The sequence below is a fragment of the Callorhinus ursinus genome, unplaced genomic scaffold (assembly GCF_003265705.2).
Source record: "Callorhinus ursinus isolate GAN/ISIS: 27379988/994484 unplaced genomic scaffold, GSC_fseal_2.0 scaffold64, whole genome shotgun sequence".
Lineage (NCBI taxonomy): Eukaryota > Metazoa > Chordata > Mammalia > Carnivora > Otariidae > Callorhinus > Callorhinus ursinus.
This window is the reverse complement of record NW_027397126.1, coordinates 4,304,389-4,326,891: the sequence shown is the minus strand read 5'-3', so window position 1 is coordinate 4,326,891 and position 22,503 is coordinate 4,304,389.

Here is a 22,503-nt window from a genome sequence, read left to right as displayed (position 1 = left end):
CTACCTTGCTGGAAAAGAAGAAATGAAAATCAAAAGGCAGAGTTGATTACTTGGAGATGACCTCACGTGTCAGGCCATATAAGGGAATCAAGCCTCAGAGCCAGGCTGAAAGTGTTATATTGGAAAGTGATTTTGCAAGCTAGAAAGCATTGGTGCAAAACCTGGTCCTAGCCCTGCAACCTTCTCAATGTAGATTATGGGTAATTTACCCAGAAACAAATCGCTTAGGAAAACCCTGTTCTGAATCTGAGCATGTCCTTCTTGTAAAAGGCAAACAATCAATTCATCTAACACTTAGTACCACTTAGATCTTGCTTAGCATCTAGAATAGCAACCGAACACATGCCCAAATGACATTAGGGAATAAGTGTACTGTAATATTAAAATTCATGGGATTTTTTTCCTAGCTTTAGTGACAATTGACAAAAATTGTACATATTTAAGGTATACAACATGACCTTTCAATATATGTATACATTGTGAAATGTTTACCACAATCAAGCTAATTAACATAGTTTACTTTTTTGGTGAAAACAATTATCTACTCTCTTAGCAAATTTCAAGTACAAAATACAGTGTTGTTTACTAGAGTCACCATACTGTACATTTAATCTCCATAATTTACTCATCTTGCATATTTGAAACTTTGTACCATTTGACCAACATTTCCTCACATTTTCCAGCCCCCAGCCCCAGGTAACCACTATTCTATGGTGTTAAGAGTTTGACTTTTTCAGATTCTCCATTTAAGTAAGACCAAGCAGTATTTGTCTTTCTGTGTCTGCCTTATTTCTCGTAGCATAATGTTCTCCAGGTTCATTCAAGTCACAAATGGAAGGATTTCCTTCATTTTTATGAATAAATAATATTCTATTGCAAATCTATACCACATTTCCACCTTCCATTCATTCTTCGATGGATACCTTGTTTTCATATCTTGGTTACTGTGAATAATGCTGCAATGAACATCAGAGTGCAGATATCTCTTGGAGATACAGATTTTGTATCTCAACCCTACATTGAAAATGTACACCCAGAAGTGGGATTGTGGATCATATGCTAGTTCTATTTTTAATTTTTTGATGAACCTCCATGCTGTTTTCCATAGTGGCTGTACCAATTCACATTCCCACCAACAGTGTATAAGGGTTCCCTTCACCACATCCTTGACAACACTTACTTTTTATCTTTTAGATAATAGCCATTCTAACAAATGTAAGGTGATATCTCATTGCAGTTTTAGTTTGCATTTCCTTGATGATTAAAGATGGTTAGCACTTTTTCATATACCTGTGGGACATTTGTATGTCTTCTTGGAGAAATGTCTATTCAGGTCCATTGCTCATTTTTTAATTGGGATCTTTTCTTTTCCTTTCTTTTCTCTTTTCTTTCTTTCTTCCTTTCTTTCTTTCTTTCTTTCTTTCTTTCTTTCTTTCTTTCTTTCTTTCTTTCTTTCTTTCTTCTTTCTCCTCTTTTTGGTACTGAGTTGCTTGAGTTCCTTATATATTTTGGATGTTACCCCCTTATTTTATATGTGGTTTGGGAATATTTTATCCTATTCCCTAGGTTGCCTCTTCACTCTTTTGATTGTTTCCTTTGCTGCGCAAAAGCTTTTTAGTGTGATGCAATTCCATTTGTCTATTTTTGTATTTGTTGCCTATGCTTTTAGAGTCATATCCAAAAATCATTACCCAGACCAGTGTCAAGAAGCTTTATCTCTATATTTTCTTCCAGTGGTTTTCATTTTGGGTCTTAGCATTTAAGTCTTTAATCCATTTTGACTTTATTTGTGTATATGGTATGAGATAAGGTCCAGTTTAATCCTTCTGCATGTGGATTTACAAATTTTCCAAACCATTTATTGAAGAGGTATCCTTTCCCCATTGTGTGTTCTTGGGAGCTATGTTGAAGATCGGTTGATTGAAAATGTGTGGAGTTCTTTCTGAACTTCCTATTCTGTTCCATTGGTCTGTGTATCTGTTTTTATGCCAGTACCATACTATTTAAGTTACTATAGATTTATAGTATATTTTAAAATTAAGCAGTGTGGACTTCTGGGAAAGAGACAGAGTAGGAGGATCCTAGGCTCACATCATCCCATGAATACACCTAGATAACACCCACATCAGAGTAAATAAACCAGAAAATGACTGGAACACTGGCAGAACAGACTTTCTACAGCTAAATATAGAGAAGAGGCCACATAGAAGAGGGTAGGAAGGGCAGAAATGTGGTCAGGAGCCAAACCGACCCATGGGAGAGTCCACAGGAAGGAGGGACACTGAGGGCACAAAGAGGGGAAGGGAGCAAATTGCACCCCAGGCATGGAAAACCTCCACTGGACAGATAAATCCCCATAACATTTGGCCTTCAAAACCCAAGGAGCCTATCTTAGCAAGTTCTTACAATCAGTGGGGCTTAACAGCTAAAACTTTAAAAATCAGCCACTCAGCTCAGGGAGAGCTGGAGGGCAATATGAAATTGAGTCCCCACCCTTAAAGAGAAAGCACAACGAACAGCCCTGCTAAGATACAGCCTAGAAGCATCAACTTGAAAAATACCTAGGGCATACAGAAAGGAGATTTATTTACTAATCTCAGAGCATGTGCTAAAGGGGCAGGGATCTTTGGTAGCGTTTTCCATGAACAAAAGAGCTGGTAGGCACCATTTCACTCTCTACCACCAGACTAGATGCACAGACACCTCCAGGAACCACCACAGCACAAATATTCTCCACCTAGTTTGCTAACCCAGTACACCCCACCTCTGCACTCTTCTGGGGATCTGTCCCCTCCAACAGATCCCCTGCTCAAACCTTGCTAACCCAACAAACAGTCCACAAAACTAAAAGACAACCTACTATTTGGGAGAAGATATTTGCAAATGATATATCTGATAAAGGGTTAGTATCCAAAATATATAAAGAACTTATACAACTCAACACCAAAAAGAACCAAATCATCCAATTAAAAAATGAGAAGAAGACATGGACATTCCTCCAAAGAAAACATACAGATGGGGCCAACAGATACATGAAAAGATGCTCAACATCACTCATCATCAAAGAAATTCAAATTGAAACCACAAAGAGATACTACCTCACACCTGTCAGAATGGCTAAAATCAAAAACACAAGAAACATCAAGTTATGCTAAGTGAAATGTTAGAAAAAGAGAAACACCATATGATTTCACTCTTATGTGGAATTTAAGAAAACAAACAAACAAAGGAAAAAGGAGACAAACCAAAAAACAGACTCCTGACTATAGAGAACAAACTGATGGGGGAGGGCAGATGGAGGGATGGGTGAAATAGATGAAGGGGATTAAGAGTATACTTATCATGATAAGCACTGAATAATGTGTAAAATTGTTGAATCACTATATTGTACACCTGAAACTAATACAATATTTTATATTAAGTATTCTGAAATTAAAATTAAAGAGAGATGGCATAAAACAAAAACAATTAAATTAAATTAAATTAAATCAAATCAAACAGTGTAATGCCTCCAGTTTTGTTTTTCTTGCTCAAGATTGCTTTGGCCATTGAGGGTCTTTTGTAGATCCATATGAATTTTAGGATTGTTTTTTCTATTTATGAAAAATGCCATTGAAATTTGATAGGGATTTCATTGACTCTATAGATTGCTTGGGTAGTATGGACATTTTAAAAATATTCTTCTAATTCATGTACAGGGGTACCTTTCCATTTATTTGTGTCTTATTTAATTTATTTCATTAATGTGCTATAATTATCAGTATATACATCTTTCACCCTTTGGTTAAATTTATTCCTAATATTTTATTGTTTTCAATGCTATGGTAAGTAGGATTGTTTTCTTACTTTCTTTTTTGGATAGTTCATTGATAGTGTATAGAAATGCAACTGATTTTTGTTTGTTGATTTTGTTTCCTGCAACTTTACTGAATTCGTTTATTAGTTGGAACAAATTTTGGTGATGTCTTTAGGGTTTTCTATATATAAGATCCTATCATCTGCAAACAAAGATAATTTTACTTCTTCCTTTCTGATTTGGATGTCTTTTCTTTCTTTTTCCTCCCTAATTGATCTGGCCAGTACTGTGTTGAGTAGAAGTGACAAGAATGGGGATCACTGACTTGTTCTTGATCTCACAGGAAGAGCTTTCAGCTTCTCACCATTGAGTATAATGTTAGCTCTAGACTTGTAATATGTGACCTTTATTATGCTGAGACATTTTCTTTCCATACCTAATGTGTTGAGAATCTCATCATGATAGGATGTTGTGTTGTATTTTATCAAATGTTTTTTTCTCTATCTATTGAGATAATCATGATTTTTATCCTTCATTCTGTTAATATGGTATATAACACTTATTGATTTGCATTATTTTGAAACATCCTTCCATCCCAGGGATAAATCTCACTTGATCATGACATATGACCCTTTCAATATACTGTTGAATTCAGTTTGCTAGTATTTTGTTGACAACATTTGCATCTATGTTCATTAGTGATATTGGTCTGCAATTTTCTTGTCTTAAAGTGCCTTGTCTGTCTTTGGTATGAGGCGATGCTGATCTTTTAAAATTAGTTTGGAAATGTTCCCTCCTCTTCAATTTTTTGGATGAGTTTGCAAAGGATTGACATTAATGTTTACTTAAATATTTAGTAGAATTCATCAGTGAAGCCATCTGGTCCTGGTCTTTTATATACATTGGTATGTTTTTTATTACTGATTAAATCTCCTTATAGGTTATTGGGTTGCTCAGACTTTCTATTTATGACTCAGTTTTGATAGGTTATATATTTCTAGTAATTTATTCATTTCTTCTAGGTCATCCAATTTTATAGTATATAATTGTTCATAGTAGTCTTTTTATTTTAAAGAATTTATTTATTTTAGAAAGAGAGAGCATGAGTAAGGGGAGGGCCAGAGGGAAAGGGAGAGAGAACCCCAAGTAGACTCTGTGCTGAGTGCGGAGCCCACCACAGGCCTCAATCCCAGGACCCCAAGATCATGACCTGAACCAAAATCAAGAGTTGGAGGCTCAACAGACTAAGCCACCCATGTGCCCCATAGTAGTCTTTTATAATCCTTTCTTTTTCTATGGTGTTATAGCATTAGATGTAATATTTCCTCCTTTATTTATAATTTTATCTCTTTGAGTCCTGTCTTTTTTTTTTCCTTAGTCTGGATAAAATATTGTCAATTTTGTTGATCTTTTCAAAAGAAAAAAAAACAGCTCTTAGTTTCATTGATATTTTTCCATTTTCTTTCCAGTCTTTACTTCATTTATTTCCACTGTAATCTTTCTTATTTCCTTCTTTTTATCTTCAGGCTAGTTTGTTCTTTTTTTAGTTCCTTGAGGTGTAAAGTTAGGTTGTTTATTTAAGATCTTTCTTCTTTCTTAATATGGGAACATGCATCCCTCTTTGGTATGTTGTGTTTCCATTTTATGGTTCAAGATTTTTGTATTTCCCTGTATTTCTTTGACTCACTGAATGTTTACAAGTGTGTTCTATAATTTCCACATATTTGTGAATTTTCCAATTTCATACCACTCTGGTTAGAAAAGATTCTTGATATGATTTATCTTCTTAAATTGTTAAGACTTATTCTGTGACCTTATATATGACCTCTCCTGGATAATATTACATATGCCTTTAAGAAGACTGAGTATTCTGCTAAGGTTGAATGCAATATTCTGTTTATGACCATTAGGTTCATTTTGTCAATAGTGTTGTTCAACTCCAGTGTTTCCTTTTTGTTTTTCTGTCTGGACAGTCTATCCATTGTTGTAGGTGAGGTATTAAAGACCCCTACTATTATTATATTGTTGCTGTTTCTCCCCTTCATATATTTTAATATTTGCTTTATATATTTAGGTGCTCAAATACTGGGTACATACATATCTATAATTGTTACATCATCTTGATTATTTGATCCCTTTATCATTATATAATATCCTTCTTTGTCTCCTGTTACAGTGTTACTTAAAGTCTATTTTGTCTAAGAGTAGCCACTCCAGGTCTCTTTGGTTACTATTTGCATGGAATATCTTCATCCAACCCTTCACTTTCAGTCTGTATGTGTCCTTAAAGCTAACTGAGTGTAGGAAGTGTATGGATGGGTCTTCTTTTTTTTTTTCAAAGATTTTATTTATTTCATTTGAGAGGAAGAATGAGAGAGAGAGAGCACATGAGAGGGGGGAGGATCAGAGGGAGAAGCAGAGGGTTCTTTTTTTAATCTATTCATGCACATTATGTCTTCTGTTTGGGGAAATTTAATCTGTTTACATTTAATGTAATTACTAACAGGTGAAGACATATTAAAGACATTTTGTTAATTGTTGTCTAGCTGTGTGATTCCTTCGTTTCTTTCTTCACCTCTTACTGTCTTCTTTTGTAATTTGATGATTTTTTTGTTATAGTATGCTCTGATTCCTTTATTTTGTGTCTCTATTACAGATTCTTTTTGTTTACCATGAGGCTTAAATAAAACAAAGTTTAACTATAATATTAATTTAAGCTGATAACAAAAACTTCACATACATATTAAAATTCTATATTTCTACACACACACACTTTATGTTATTGATGTCACAATTTATACCTTTTTATATTGTGTATCCATTAACAAATTATTGTAGTTATGGTTATTTTTTAATACTTTTTTTCAACTTTTATACTAGAGTTGAAAGTGATTTATGCACTATCATTACATTATTAACATAGTCTGAATTTCACTGTATACTTACCTTTACCAGTAAGTTTTATTATTTCATATGTTTCCAGACTACTAATTATTCTTTCATATGTTTTCATACAACTCTGCATCTGTCTCATTTCATATAAAGGGACTTTTGAGGTTTGCAATCTTTCCATGTCAGTTTTATTTCTAAATTCATGGCTATATGTAATTTCAGGAAGATTTTCTTTTAAGGATTTCATTTTATTTTATTTTTAAGTGATCTTGACACTCAGTGTGGGGCTTGAACTTACAACCCCAAGATCAAGAGTCACATGCTCTGCTTGACTTACTTCACTTAGCATAATCCCCTCCAGTTCCATCCATGTTGATGCAAATGGTGGGTATTCATCCTTTCTGATGGCTGAATAATATTCCATTGTATATATGTACCACATCTTCTTTATCCATTCATCTGTTGAAGGGCATTTCAGCTCCCACAGTTTAGCTATTGTGGACATTGCTGCTATGAACATTGGGGTGCCTGTGCCCCTTCTTTTCACTACATCTCTATCTTTCGGGTAAATACCTAGTAGTGCAATTGCTGGGTCATAGGGTAGCTCTATTCTTAACATCTCGAGGAACCTCCATACTGTTTTTCAGAGTGGCTGTACCAGCTTTCATTCCCACCAACAGTGTAAGAGCGTTCCCCTTTCTCCACATCCTCGCCAAAATTTGTTGTTTCCTGTTTTGTTCATTTTTGCCACTCTAACTGGTGTAAGGTGGTATCTCATTGCGGTTTTGATTTGGATTTCCCTGATGGCTAGTGATGGAGATGAACCATGAGAGACTATGGACCCCCCAGGAAACACACTGAGGGTTTCAGAGGGGAGGGGGGAGGGGGAGGGGGTAACAGGGTGATGGGTATTAAGGAGGGCACATGCTGTGATGAGCACTGGGTGTTATGTGTAACTAATGAATCACTGAACACTACATCAAAAACTAATGATGTACTATACAGTGGTGGCTATATATGCTGGCTGGGGGGCTTGATTCTCCCTCAGAAAACCATACCCTGTGCAGAGTATATAGATTATCTGGTAACAGATTTGCATATGCCCTTTTCACTCAAGTTCCCCAGCAGTATTAAAGGCATGCTTCAGCCTTAAAGTCAACTCCATTAGCCCAGATGGAAAGAATCTTGAATAAACAAAGCAAATGAGCAAACCTTATACACAACATCAGTCAAATCCTACTGACTATCAAGAAAGACCAATTAACCTGTCTTCTCCATTTTTACTAGGACTAAGAGTGGGACTGGTCATCTATCATGAGAGAGCCAATTTTAACAGTATAGCCAGCCAGATTATAAATGGCTTACAGTGTACTAGATGGCCTGTTTTTAAGAAATTGTTCCTAAAATTGTGTATGAATATACTCTGTGACCACGAGATCATACTTTTAGAAAAGACACATTGGTGAATATATGAAAAGATATATACAAGGCTATTCATTGCAGTGTTATTTATAATAGCAAAAGGCTGGGCACAACCCAAATGTCCATCAATGGGATACTGTTTGAATAAATTATATTATTTCATGTAAGGTGAAAAATGTGCATATTATGCTATATTTAGCTAAGAAAGTTGGGGGCATCTTATGCCCAAAATCAAGGAAGTTGTCAAAGACAACTGAGGCTGTGCCCAAAAAACCCAGGTGCCAACTTAAAGAGGCTTCTACTGACCAAAGATAGACAAATGTGTACGTCAATCAGTATAATAATTTTGATGTATTAAAACACATAAAATATGTTTAAATCTATGGCTTCATAGTGGTATTTTTAAATAGCCATTGTTCGCCTTTAGAGGATGCTAGGGCACTAACTCATATGTATTGGCTTGTAAGCCAAAATGAAAGCATAAACGTAAAACCCAAAAAGTGTTCAAGGAAGAAAGGAATGGGATACAGACATTTGTTGTATAACTGTCAAGTGATGTAAAAATATAATTAATATGTAATTCAGAATAGTATCCCAGGGTGGGTGTTGGGGGCATATGAGATTGGGAACAGACATGCAAGAGGCTTCAAATGCACTAGTAATTTTTTAATTCTTAAATTAGATGGGGGGCCTATTTGTTTTCACTGTATTATTGTTGGTTAAATAGTATTTATGTATACTATATATTATATGTGTGTGCATGCATGTGTGGGTCTGTATATAGGCGTACACAAAAGTGGTTTATATAATGGCTAGGATATCATTTGTAGAACAAACACATTTGAAAAAGAAAGGAATTTGACTATAAATAATTAAGTAAGGCACATAAAAGTAAATAATTAAATGGAGTTATGCTGCAATGGAAATGCATTTGTTCAACTTTGAAACACTGTAAGAGCGATTAATTCATCAAATGTTTTTTTAGTCCCTGTGACAGGTACTGTGCTATGTGATGGGCATGCATTGACAAACAAAACACACACAGCTCCCATTCCGTGGTGGGGGAGAGAAACATTGAACAAGTCAATGGCCCATAAATGTGTACGTACAACCTGCAGTGAGAGTATTAGTCGAACAACCAACATTTACTGAGCAGGTTTGTGCCAGAAACTGTTGTAAAAGATAGACCACCAATTTTGCACAGGAAAAAACTAGTACACATCTATGTTAAGCAACTTGTTGAAGGTCAAATAGCTTATAAATGGAGCAACTGTGAATCAAACCCAGGCAGTTTGACTGCAGAGCCCAAGCTCCTATGCTATACTGAGTCGGAAAACACTTGAATTATCAGCGGAACGGAGAGGCTTATTTTAGTTTTTATTGGTCAGGGAAGGCCTCTCTGAGCACCTGACATTTATGCTTAGAAATACAAGCATTAGGAAAAGCTATCTTGATCCCTTGTATGTATTAAATGATCTTCTAAGTGGTAGGAAGCCTAGAGGGCAGGTGTAGGCAAAAGGAGAATACTGAAGAGGGAGGTCATAATGAGAAGGCTTTGTCCTTCAGCCCCTTCACTCATTCCCTCAGGCCTCAGGGAAGCATGTGGCAAGGGGGACCGTAGTGAAGTATTTGGCCAGGACCTGGCACCAGGGGCAAAGGACCAAGAAAGGAGTGTCAGTTACCACCTTAATTAAAGCAAGTCTCTCTACTTTGGCTTCCCCTTGGGCCACTCTGGGGTTCCAGATGAGCTCCAGGGCCTTGGGCAGCTGCTTCTTATGCCTTTCTTTAGTGCTCCTTTGCCTCCTCGCTGAGGCCTGCCCCACACTCTTCTCAGGACCAGGCCTATGTTCAGTGCCTCGACTCAGGCTACTACTTCAAGGCTGCTACACCTTGAGCAAATGGCAAGCCTCTACACTGAACCAAAGGAAAACAAATCAACTATGGGAAGATGATTGCAATGCACTTCAAAAATTCCCTCCAACATTGCCCATTAAATAGCATTCCAGGAGTGAGGTGTCATTTGGCATGACAGCCAGAAAGACTTGTCCATAGCAGTGCAATCACTATTTGACTTGGAGACAACAGGTTTTGCAAATGCCCAGCAAAATGGGCTGCAGGTTAATAAAGACCGTGTAAAGAAAATGCTAGATGATTTTTTTAATTAGGACAAATTTTGAAATCAGAGTTGAAGTCACACATTATTTGCAGAAAATGAATCATGGTTCTATTGTTTTCATTAGAAAAGACATTCAAAATTACTTTGACGTTAGAGGAAAATACTCTATTGCTCTTAAACCTCACTCAGAACTAAAATTTTTGGATGTTTTTGAGGCAGATTTTCAAGAGAATACAAAATCCAAGGATACTTTGCTTCCTGATGAGTCTGTGGATTTAACCTGAAGAACTAGACAGATAAGGAAATAGATTTGGTTAATCTAACAGCAAACTGTAAACTATGATTGGAAATGCAGAGAATAGAACTTTTAAAAGAGAAAGAAATTCAAGCACATGTTAATATGATACATCCAGAACTCCTTGTCACATAACTATTATAAATTCTAAACCACTGGAAAGCCAAAAAAAAAATCCATTAAATGGTTCACAAATGGTTCACAAATGTGTTCATTCTTTCACTGTGAGGATGATGCTGTCAAAAATAAGAAAGATGATGATAATGATTTAAGAGTTGGGGATACTAACAATAGAGTTCCCAACACTTGTCAGGCTAAATGTATTTTAAAAACCTTCACTATTTTAAAATTCAGTGAATGGGGTTAAATATATTGAGAACAGAAGAAGCCTAATGTGAAGAAAAATAGCCCTAGCAATTGCCACTCTACCACCCCTTTGGAGCTTTCGACCATCCTAAGGCAAGTTTTTGGTACAGAGTCTGTAGATGTTGGATGTTGTAAGTGGAGAAGGTGTCATTTTTAAATCAATTTTGAAATTGTAACACAGGAGCATATGATGATTATGAGAGAAACTCTGATGAGTTTCATGACAGACAAGGAATTGGGGAGAGTGTTATTAATGAAGAAGCCATTTGCTATGAAACCTGTGAGTCCATTTTGAAAAGGAAGAAGAAACAATAAAATCATCAGGGGCAAGTTTAATCCTTTTTGGGAACATTTGAAGCTTTTTCTGAAACTTCAATAGAAAGAGCCATTTGGGAATTGTTTTTGTTTTTCTTTCTCTTTCCCTCAACGTTGCATGTAGCCATTGCTCATTCCAACCACATACTCTGTCAGAGCTTCCCTGAAGGGTGGTGAAAAGTATCAGAAGAAACTACAAAGAAGATTTCAAAATCCAAAGCTAAAAGGCTGAAACAGAGAAACCAGGAACTTCTTCTGAAATGGAAGATTACATCTTAAAACCTGATTATGCTTCTGTTTACAACATATAAAATAAAATATGTTTCATGCATCTTTCAATAAACTTTGCATTCATTTTACAGCATGTTCTTTTGACATTTTATTAATGATATTTTAAAAGTAGGTTTTTATATTTTTAAAAAACTGTATTTTATAAGAGTATTTTAGATAGGCCAACACTTAGATACTGCTCATATACATTGGAGGGTGAATGTGTTTCAAACACAGTTTGTCAGTAGTGATGTTCCATTTATCATATGGACTATTTTAAAGAAACTCTTAAAATGTCAAATAATTCACAATAACTATATTCCATTACTTACTTCAGAATTTCTAAAGTTAATTTTTTATGCACTCCTATTGTTTTTGTACCTAGGTGACTATTATAAGATTCAAGTTTCTTTTTCTCTTATAGTAATCTCTCATAGTGCATTCATCTCTAAGGGAAAAAAAAGATAGCTTTGTTCTCTGCAAAAGGCATATGACTTGCTAGAAATATATATATGCATATGCAAAGATGTTTTTCCTTTTACCTATAATAGCAAGGAGGAGCAGAAAGGATATGCAGGAGAAGGTGGAGAAGGAAGAGAACTAGGGGGAAGAAGATAAGGAGGAAGAGGGGAAGTAGAAGGAGGAAACGGAGGAGAGAGGAGGAGAAAAAAAGAGCAGAAAAGATTTTATTAATCAAAAGGGAGCAGCCAAGTATATTGTATGCCTTTTAATGCATGAAATTCTTACAGTTGTTAAATATATCTAGCAATTTGCCAAAATGTTTAAAACATAATACATGGTATAAAAAGCAGAATACACAGTTGTATGCACACAATGCTTACAATAATCTAAAAAGATATATGCTTGTGGGCATTACTTGGAGGAGAATGTGCAAAAAAGATAAAAAGAAGTTGTGGATAATGGGATTGAGAGTGGGTTTTTTTTATTTTCAAAATGTGTCAGCACTGTTATATTGTTTTTGCAATAAAATAAAAATAAGTGAGAAAATGGATCACTGCAGTTAATTAATCAACATGGCCATGATAAAGAACCAAAGATTTATCTGAGAATGATCTTTCAGCTAAAAAATAAATCCTCCATTATTTATCATTTTAAGCATGGATCTTCTCACCCACACGCACAATTTGGTAGCAAGGTAAGGAGCATAAGGGACAGAAAAGCAATCATAAATATGGGCAAACTGTACTGAGGTAGAGAAATTGCCAAAAGAGGCTTAAGTGTGCATCTTAGGACTACCAGACTGTGCAGCTGGGAAAACAACATCCACTTCCAAGTCCCATGAAAATGCAATCAGAATCGGAAGCTAAGGCGTGCGGAATATAAAATGAAATAAATAAGCACCCTCCTTAATGTGCCTAGACTTTCCTTTCTGTGTGCTAGTTATAAATGCATGGATCCCCCAAAATGATTAAACACCTAAAATTAGCATTCTCTATTTTTCAGCTAACCTATTGGACAATGATTAGGAATGCAGCATAGGGTGGAATTTTGCACCTGGGTCAGAGGGTATATTCTTGACCAGATGCTACCCATTGGTCATACCTGAAAAAAGGCTTTAACAGCCCTTTCTTTTCAGGCTACTACTATTCTTAGCATAATTCCTCTGGCCTCACTGGGGAAAAGTGCCTCCAGAAGGAGAAAAAAAGGGCTGAGATTTAGAGGCAAGTGATTTTTCACCAAGAATACACTACAGGGTTGGAGAGAACAGGCTAATTATCTTTAGCAATGAAATTCTGTTTGGTAAGGCCGGGACGGGGATAGGCAACATGAAGGAATAAATAGGTCACTTCATTGTTTTCAGCTTCCCTCAGTCAGCAGCTCTTTGGCTGCTCTAACACAGGAGAATGGGAGCCCTGACAGCTCATAGGTCAGCAGAGCATATATTGTTTAAATAAAATCTATCAATGCATTGAAATATGGCTGGTCCTCGAAAACCTCTCTTTCCTACAAAAATGTCAACATCTTAGCTCCCACCCCTTGGCTACTTTGCATCTCAGTGCCTGCCTTTCCCTGACTAACCACTTCTTTTCAGAGCTGGTATACAGAACCTGTAAGCCTTCATAAAATTGCACATCTCCCTCAGCTACAAATATTTTTCAAGCACCAATTGAAAGTAGGGAATAAAAACTGTTAAAATTGCAAGCTTCCCACTGAGCTACAGCCACCGATCTGGACTGTAACAAGGTCTGATGACTTGGGAAGAGTTGAGCAAATCTCCCGCAAGCTTATTAATGTGCAGAATAAAGCAGACTGGAAGCATCGCCCTGCTCATTCACCGGCCTTTTACCTGTGGAAGCCATTGTCCTTAGAGAAAGTCTTCAATCATTTCTGGTCTGATTACCACACTCCGACCCCAGCTCCAGAAATAGATCTGCGTCATCCACAACCTGGAATTCTCCATCAAGAGGAGTTTCACACTCCCAACTAGGGGCATTGAATCCCATCCCCAACCTCTCCCCCAGCCTATGCACACACACACACACACACACACACACACACATACACACACACACACACACTGTGTCTGGACCCCAAACACTGATGTGAAAAATCACAACTTCCAACACATTTCTAAATCTTCCACAGGTCAAAGCTGTGTCTGAGTTACTGACCTATTCCATCAAAAGATGAACTAGGTTGCAAGTCACTATTGGGACAAAAGGAAGGGAAAGAGTAATGGACATCATGCTAAGTGAAATAAGCCAGACTCATAAAGACAAATACCACATGATCTCACTTGTATGTGAAATCTAAAAACATCAAACTCCTAGAAGCAAAGAGTGGAATGGTAGCTGCCAGGGGCTGAGAGAAGGGGAAAGGGGGAGATGTTGGTCGAAAGGTACAAAGTTTCAGTTATAAGGTGGATGAGTTCTGGAGATCTAATGTATTTGTAACTATAGTTAATAATACTGTATTGTATACTTAAAATTTGCTAAGAGAATTTTTTAACAACCATCTTTTTCCTATGTTGGAAACACTTCTCTACAGGCATGACAGAATGGGCAGCACATCTATTCACTAATATAACACTGTTAAGAGAGTTGAACTTAAGTGTTCTTGCTACAAAAAAATCATTAACTATGTGAGGTGATGGATATGTTCATTAGTTTGATTATGGTAATCATTTCGCAGTGTATACACATATCAGAACTTTACCCTTGTACCCCTTAAATATGTAAAATTTTATTTGTTAATTATACCTCAATAAAAGCTGGAAAATCTAGTAAATTAGGAAGAGGGCAGGATAAAAGTAGATGCTTTTGCAGTGCAGTCTCAGAAGAGGAGCATAAAGACTTCGAATGCCACTCATGTATCTGTTGGTGGGGATGACACATCCAATGCCTGATGGAGATGGTGGGAAGTTTTCATGAGTGGAACCAAGGCTCGCTCTCTGGAGCAATGAAGAGGAAGATACAGGACAACCAGTAGGCAAACATAAGGGGTTTTTCAGGAAGTGTCCACCAAGAATATAACATAAAGTTTTTTCAAGTGCTCTCATCTAATAACTGACATTTACTGAACACATTGTTTCAGACACTACTTCAATTGTTTTACGTTCTTCAATAATTTAATTATCACAGTACCATATAAGATGGGTCAGATTATATCCCCATTGAAAGATGAGGAAACTGAAGCACAAGTGCATGCTTTTTACTACTCCACTATACTCTGCATCAGGAGTCTGCAAACTTTTTCGGTAAAACCAAATAATAAATATATTTGGCATTCCAGGCCATATACCATCTCTGTCTCAACTACTAAACTCTGCCATCATAGTGTAAAAGCAGAAACAGACAATATGCTATGTTCCATGTTGCAATAAAACTTTCTTTACCAATAAAGTGAATGAAAGCTATAGGGGCAGATTTGGCCTTAGGGCCATAGTTTGTAGATCTCTGATCTGTATTTCTGGAGCCACAGGAGAACTTGGTCGGAGACACATAGCATCAGAACACAAAACTGTTGCTTGTAGATAATGGGACTTTTCTCTTTCTGTCAGCTTGTTGGTCTTGTGGGTCTGCATCACTGGGGCAGTTTGCTTTAGGTGTGCAACATGTCCGAGGAACATAACTGCAATTTATGAGAGCCAACAAGACTCTTTGCCTCCAAAAGGAGCCATTAAGAGGTGATCTCAAACATAACCCACATTCAGATAGAAAAGGAAGTACAGGCCGACATCTCTAGACATGTTTTGAGACTCCTCCCCACAAATTATAAAGACAGAGCCCATCAGAATCACTCATCCTAAAACAAGTGTCATTTTAGTGGATATTTGAGGTAAGGGAAGGGAGAGAAACATTTGTATATTGTTTGTAATTTGATTTTAGGAATTTCAGCATAGACCATGTGTAAATTAGTTTTCTCCTACATCCTAGGTTCTATAGTTACCATTGGAAGTGCCCTAATCAGGAATGCATACTCCCGAGTTGGTTAGTTAGCATCTGAGGTCCTCATGCCATAGGGTGCTACTACCAACTTTCCGGAATACAGCTATTTCAATCTGCATCAAAGGCTTGACTAGTTGGCATGAGGATATGTGGTTGTCTAGAAAGTGTTGACCTCAAGCTTTTCCTGAAGGAGATTGAACAGTCTGTCAAAGTCAGCAACTTTACACATTCAAAGTAGCACCCTAGATCTAGAACTCTAAATGAGGAATTCTGTCACCTGAGCCTATGAACATGGAAACAGACTCTGCCTTCCTAATCTCCTGTCTTTGCCTCAGAGAGAATCTTTCATGCAAAGTACTTTGACTAAGTGCCTAGGGGCCCTAAGGGGACAGAGAGTAAGAACTACTTACAGAAATAGATTGTGCAACTGTGTTTAGGCCAGCTCATTAATAAATGTTTGCTCATGTACCAGAATGTGGTCTGAGACTTGCTTTCATTATAACATACCACCTGGTAGCAAGGTTAGAGGGGAGGAGATATATAGCTCCCATGCACCTCTAATTTTCTAAAGCTACTCAGATCTACCAAGAAACCCTGACAATTGTTTGACCAACAGATCGACTTAGGTCAGGTTGCACAGATGCATCCATTTGTTATCTAAAGGATCTTTTGTGCAAATTGTTTTATTCAGTGCCCCTGTGGGTTCCAAAGACACAGAAAACATGGACCCTCTTCTCCAGGAAATCACAGTTTGGTATTGTAGGGAAAAGAAAATGTAGTGAGCATATCTTAATATTTTCTAAGGATTGCTATTTTCAGACTTTGCATTAGCTTTTAACTCAATTTATAAAGCATTTATCAGCCACATTGATATACATGCATTTTCACCAATCTTGTTTTACAGCTGAGGAAACAGGAAAATGAAAAATTACAAATACAGCTCAACAAAAATCTGGTATTTCCCTAAAGCCTTCAAGTACTTATTAGTAAGAATGATTAAAGAGGTAAGTGGGAGGGCATACAGAGGACTGCAAGCAAGTTGTAGTTGAATGGCAGAATAGAGAATTAATTCAAAGAGCAAGGTTCTTATCCAAATTGAGCTTGAATTCCCTACTACATAACCAATCACAAACAAAAATGTATTCAAATGCATTGAGTCAATTCTCTCCAAAGAAAATCCACTCAAGTACAGAGCGCAAGCTGTAAACATTTGAGCTGCCACGATAAATCAGTCTCTTGAGATCTTTGCACAAGTGTACACATCTGGCTTTCATGTGGCACATACTGAAACCAGAAACTGACTACAAGATAATCATATTTGTAATTATGCTCCTGAAATAAAATAGTGTAATTCAAAGGGGTTTTAATTCTGAGCCCAGTCTTGCATTTTAATCCAATCTTGTGTTATCTGAAAGGACCACAGTGGCCACCAGTAGTGGAGTCATAGATGCAAAGACCAGAGAGCACAGAAAAAGACATCTAGTCTTTGTTTTCTTTTCTTCTTTTTTATATTGGCCAGAATATAGAACACGTTAACATTAAGCAGTATTCCCAGAATCCTCTGTCATCTCTTAAAATATAACTGGGAAAGATAGTGGCGTTGATTACGCAGTGACAATAATGTTGTAACTCTCCAGATCCCTTGAAACAGTGAGGAAGGTACAGTTGCCTGGCTTTGACACAGTCCTCCTATCTTAATGAAAATCAAAACTGAGCAGCTCTGCCATGATGGCCATTATGCTCAGGAAGAATCTCATGATAACCTACTCAGATTCTTCCCAAGTCTCAAAAAAGAAAGTTAATTCTCTCGCTTCACACACACACACACACACACAACACACACACACACACACACACACACACACACACACACACAGATTCCTAGCTACGGAGTCAGACTTTGGAGTTACATGATGATGTCCAGTGCACATAGTAAACAAAATCACAGACTTGTGTCTGGGAGTCAGGATGTCCAGCTCCTAGAATGCCAGTAGATCTCAAAGTCTCATTGGCAGCTCTCCAAACCAGGAGTGCCACCACATCTCCTCACTTGGGTTTTCAAGAATCCCTAGCAGTTAGAGAGCAACTGCACCAGCATCCCCTCCCTGACCCCACTCTGGGACTGGAGTCAGCTGCCTCCCCACCTGTCCCCTTATTGCCTCCTGCATCCGGATTCCTAATATCCACTCCCTACCCCTCCCTTCCTCTATCTCCACACCCCAACACACACAGGCATACTCTCTTGTTATCTTATAGCTTCTGAGAAAAGTCATTCCTTCCTACAAAATTATTTAGGAACCCCTAGAATAGAATGTAAAAAGATTACAGAGAAACTATAGACACACACTTTCATGGATCAACATAGAATATGTGCACTGACAGATTCAGTAAAATTCTAAAGATAATTACCAACTGAAATTCTTCAAATAATTTGGAATGGAGCTTGTGGATATGAATTTTATTTAACACTGAATAATGAGGCTACCGGGAGTGAGAGGGCAGGAGCTGAATTATATTAAATACATACTTACAGCCTCTCACTTAAGCAATCAAACAAGCTGAAGAGAAATGAAGATGAAGTTATAGAAAATACAAGAATAAAAAGTAAGGAATAGTAAGTATTGAGCTGACAGCTTATTCAAGTAGTAGATGGGAAGTTACGGGTTCAAATAATGAACCAGAAAGAGAAAACAAAGCGATCTATTGGAAAGATAGCCTTCTAGCTAATAATTTTGGTCAAAGAATATAAAAAAGCCTCCATTTAGGAATCCTGTACTCACCAACCAATAAATGGACTTTATATTTTTCACTCTGAGGTGATCACACACGATTCTTTGTTTTGCGAAGAAGCAGTATACCATAGTCAAGTGCACATGCTCTTAGAATGAAGTTCTGTGTTCCTTTATTATAAAGCAGGAATTTTCAACCTCATTGCATATTGTAATCACCTAAGAGGTTTTAAAGCTCCAGGTGCCTGAACCCCATCTCTAGATATTCTGATTCACTGGGAGAGGCCTGGGCATCTAGGTCTTTTTTTTTTTCCTCTCTGATTCTAGTGAACGGTCATATTTGAAAACCACTATCTTAGAGCAGTATTTTTAAAGTATGGTCCCTCTCCCAACAGCATCAGCATCATCTGGGAACTTGTTAGAAATGCAAATTCTTCAGCCCCACTCCAGATTCACTGATTCAGAAACTCTGGAGGTGGAGCCCAGCAAAAGTTAGGCTGCCATAGATCAATGGTTCTCAATTTTTGATTTGCATAAAAATAACCTGGAGATCTTCTTAAAATAGGTGGGGCCTGAGATTCTGCATTTCCAACATCCTATCAGTCACTACCTAAAAATTTTGAGTAGCTAGGCTATATCAAATGGTTTGTTCTCCAATTTTGATGTCCACAAGAATAAGTAGAATGCTTTATATAATGCAGATTTTCTGGTCCGTAAATGATGGAGTTAGCATTTGGGAGGTGAGGCCTTGGATTTTTTTTTTTTCATCATAAGTGCACTCCTTAATCCCCATACCCTATTTCCCCCATCCCCAACCCACCTCCCCTCTGGTAACCATCAGTTTGTTCTCTATAGCTAAGAGTATGTTTCTTGGTTTGTCTCTCTTTTTTTCCTTTGATCATTTATTTTGTTTCTTAAATTCCATATATGAGTGAGATCATATGGTATTTGTCTTTCTCTGACTGACTTATTTTGTTCAGCATTGTACTCTCTAGCTCTATCCATGTTGTTGCAAATGGCAAGATTTCATTTCATTTCAAAGAAGAGGTAGTATATATAGATCATCTTTATCCATTCATCAATCGATGGACACTCGCACTGCTTCCATAGTTTGGCTATTGTGAATAATGATGCAATAAACATAGGGGTGCATGTATCCCTTTGAATTAGTGCTTTTTGTATTTGGGGGGTAAATACCTAGTAGTGTGATTCCTGGATTGTAGGATAGTTCTATTTTTAATTTTTTTAGGAAGCTCCATGTTTTCCACAATGACTGCAACAGTTTGCATTCCCACCAACAGTGCATAAGTGTTCCTTTTTCTCCACATCCTTGCCAACACCTGTTGTTTCTTGTGTTGTTGATTTTAGCCATTCTGACAGGTGTGAGGTGATATCTCATTGTAGTTTTGATTGCATTTCCCTGATGATCAGTGACGTTGAGCATCTTTTCATGTGTCTGTTGGCCATCTGGATGTCTTCTTTGGACAAATGTCTGTTCATGTCTTCTGCCCATTTTTTAATTAGATTATTTGTTTTTGGGGGGGTATTGAGTTTCATCAGTCTAACAAGAAGCTGCTGGAGAAGAAAAAACTTTCTTTACCCTTTAAGTGTCTTCTAGCTGATACGGACATGAGACGGATTAATAGGAGGAAAAAAAAAGTTTACTTACATGCACACAGAGGCCCAATAATGAAATTGAGACCCAAAGAAATGACAAAGGCAGGCAGTTTTTATACTTTTTAAACAAAGAAATAATAAATCTTTGAGGAATTGACAGGATAAAGAACACACGTTCAGGAGCTCCAAATAGTAAGGAACTCTAAGCAGAATTTGGCCTGGGGTAGTAAATTAGTAAAAAGTAACATGGGTTGTTTATACAGCCTCCTTGGCTCTAAATTTCCTACCTCTGGCAATAAGGATGTCTCTTTACCTCCTGGTACAGGGAGGGTAAGTTTCACATGGGAGATTTATTTCTCACTTTCTGGAGACAAAGTGGATAGGGGTAGTCAGAATGTTCTTGCACTGGGTGTTTCTTAAGTAACTTCTAAAAATAGAAGTTACTATTTAAAACATAAAATTTTTTCTTCTCCAACAGCTTCTTGTTAGACATATTACATTAATATGCCAAAGTGGCACATTTTTGGGTGGCCTGCCATTGGTTCCTACAAAGCCCAGGCAATTCACACGCAGATGTTCCAAACCACACTTTGGAACATTGACTTAAAAGCAAACTTTGAGCCTTAACCTGGGAAAATCATTTAGCTTCTCAGTCCTTATTTCCCCATCTGCAGAATAAGGGTAATAATTCATACCCTAATTATCCCATAGAATTGTTGCCAAAATCAATGGAGATAACACAGATAAATTAGCCAAGTAATCCACACCAAAGATCAAAGACAAAATCAGAGTTTGGGACTCAGATACCAGAGTTGTGAAAATGTAAGCAGGGATATGAAGTAGGAATGCCAGTATCCAATTCCTTGTGGAATGGCCCCTTGAGATTAAGAACAGTTAAGCGTCTGCCTTTGGCTGGGGTCATGATCTCAGGGTCCTGGGATCGAGCCCTGCATCAGACTCCCTTCTCAGCGGGAAGCCTGCTCTTCCTCTCCCACTCCCCCTGCTTGTGTTCCCTCTCTCGCTGTGCCTCTCTCTGTCAAATAAATAAATAAAATCTTTATTTTTATTTTTTTAATTTTATTTTATTAAGTTATGTTAATCGCCATACATTACATCATTAGTTTTTGATGTAGTGTTCCATGATTCATTGTTTGCATATAACACCCAGTGCTCCATTCAATACATGCCCTCTTTTTTTTTTAAGATTTTATTTATTTATTTGACAGAGACACAGCGAGAGAGGGAACATAAGCAGGGGGAGTGGGAGAGGGAGAATCAGGCTTCCCGCCGAGCAGGGAGCCCAATGAGGGGCTCGATCCCAGGACCTGGAATCATGACCTGAGCCGAAGGCAGACACTTAATGACTGAGCCACCCAGGCGCCCCAATACATGCCCTCTTTAATACCCATCACCAGGCTAACCCATCCCTCCACCACCCTAATAAATAAAATCTTTTAAAAATAAAAAAACTCAGAACCACACAGAAAGCTATGTCATCTTGATTACACAGATGGAAGGAAAAACTCTTCTTAAAATTGCACACACACACATGCATACAAACTCACACACTGATGTACTGTACTATTGGTGTGCTATGCTGGTTACTTTGGTGGATACTGTGGTGCTCCACTCAGATCTTTTAGAGTCCTTACAGGTTGTCAGAGGAAAGGGGGTTGGAGGAATGGTTAAAATGGGTGAAGGGGAGTGGGGGAGACAGGCTTCCAGTTATGGAATTAATAAGTCATCGGAATAAAGGGCACAGCATAGGAAATACAGTCAGTGATATTATAATAGTATTATATGGTGACAGATGGTAGCTATATTTGTGGTGAGCATAGCATAATGTATAGAGAAGCTGTATCACTATTTTTTACACCTGAAACTAATTGTGCAACATTGTGTGTCAATGATATGCAAATAAAAAAATTAATTATATGAGTATCCTACAACTACTGAGAACATCAATTGCAGATGGTTGACAACTACTTCACTCATTGCTAATTGTCCCCCATCACACAACACATCTGCCAAATAGTAAGTCAATAGCAATTCTTCATGTCGCATGAGAAATAGTAGAGATTGGTGCCATCCTTAAAGACTTAGAGAATGCAGGGGTAGTCATCTCCATCATATCCCCATTTAATTCACCAGTACAGCACCTATAAAAACTGGATGGGTCATGATAAATGACAATGGACTGCACAAACTTAGCCGAGTGGTAGTCTTAAGTGTAGTTGTTGTGCCATAGGACACATCTTTGTTTATGCAAACTAACT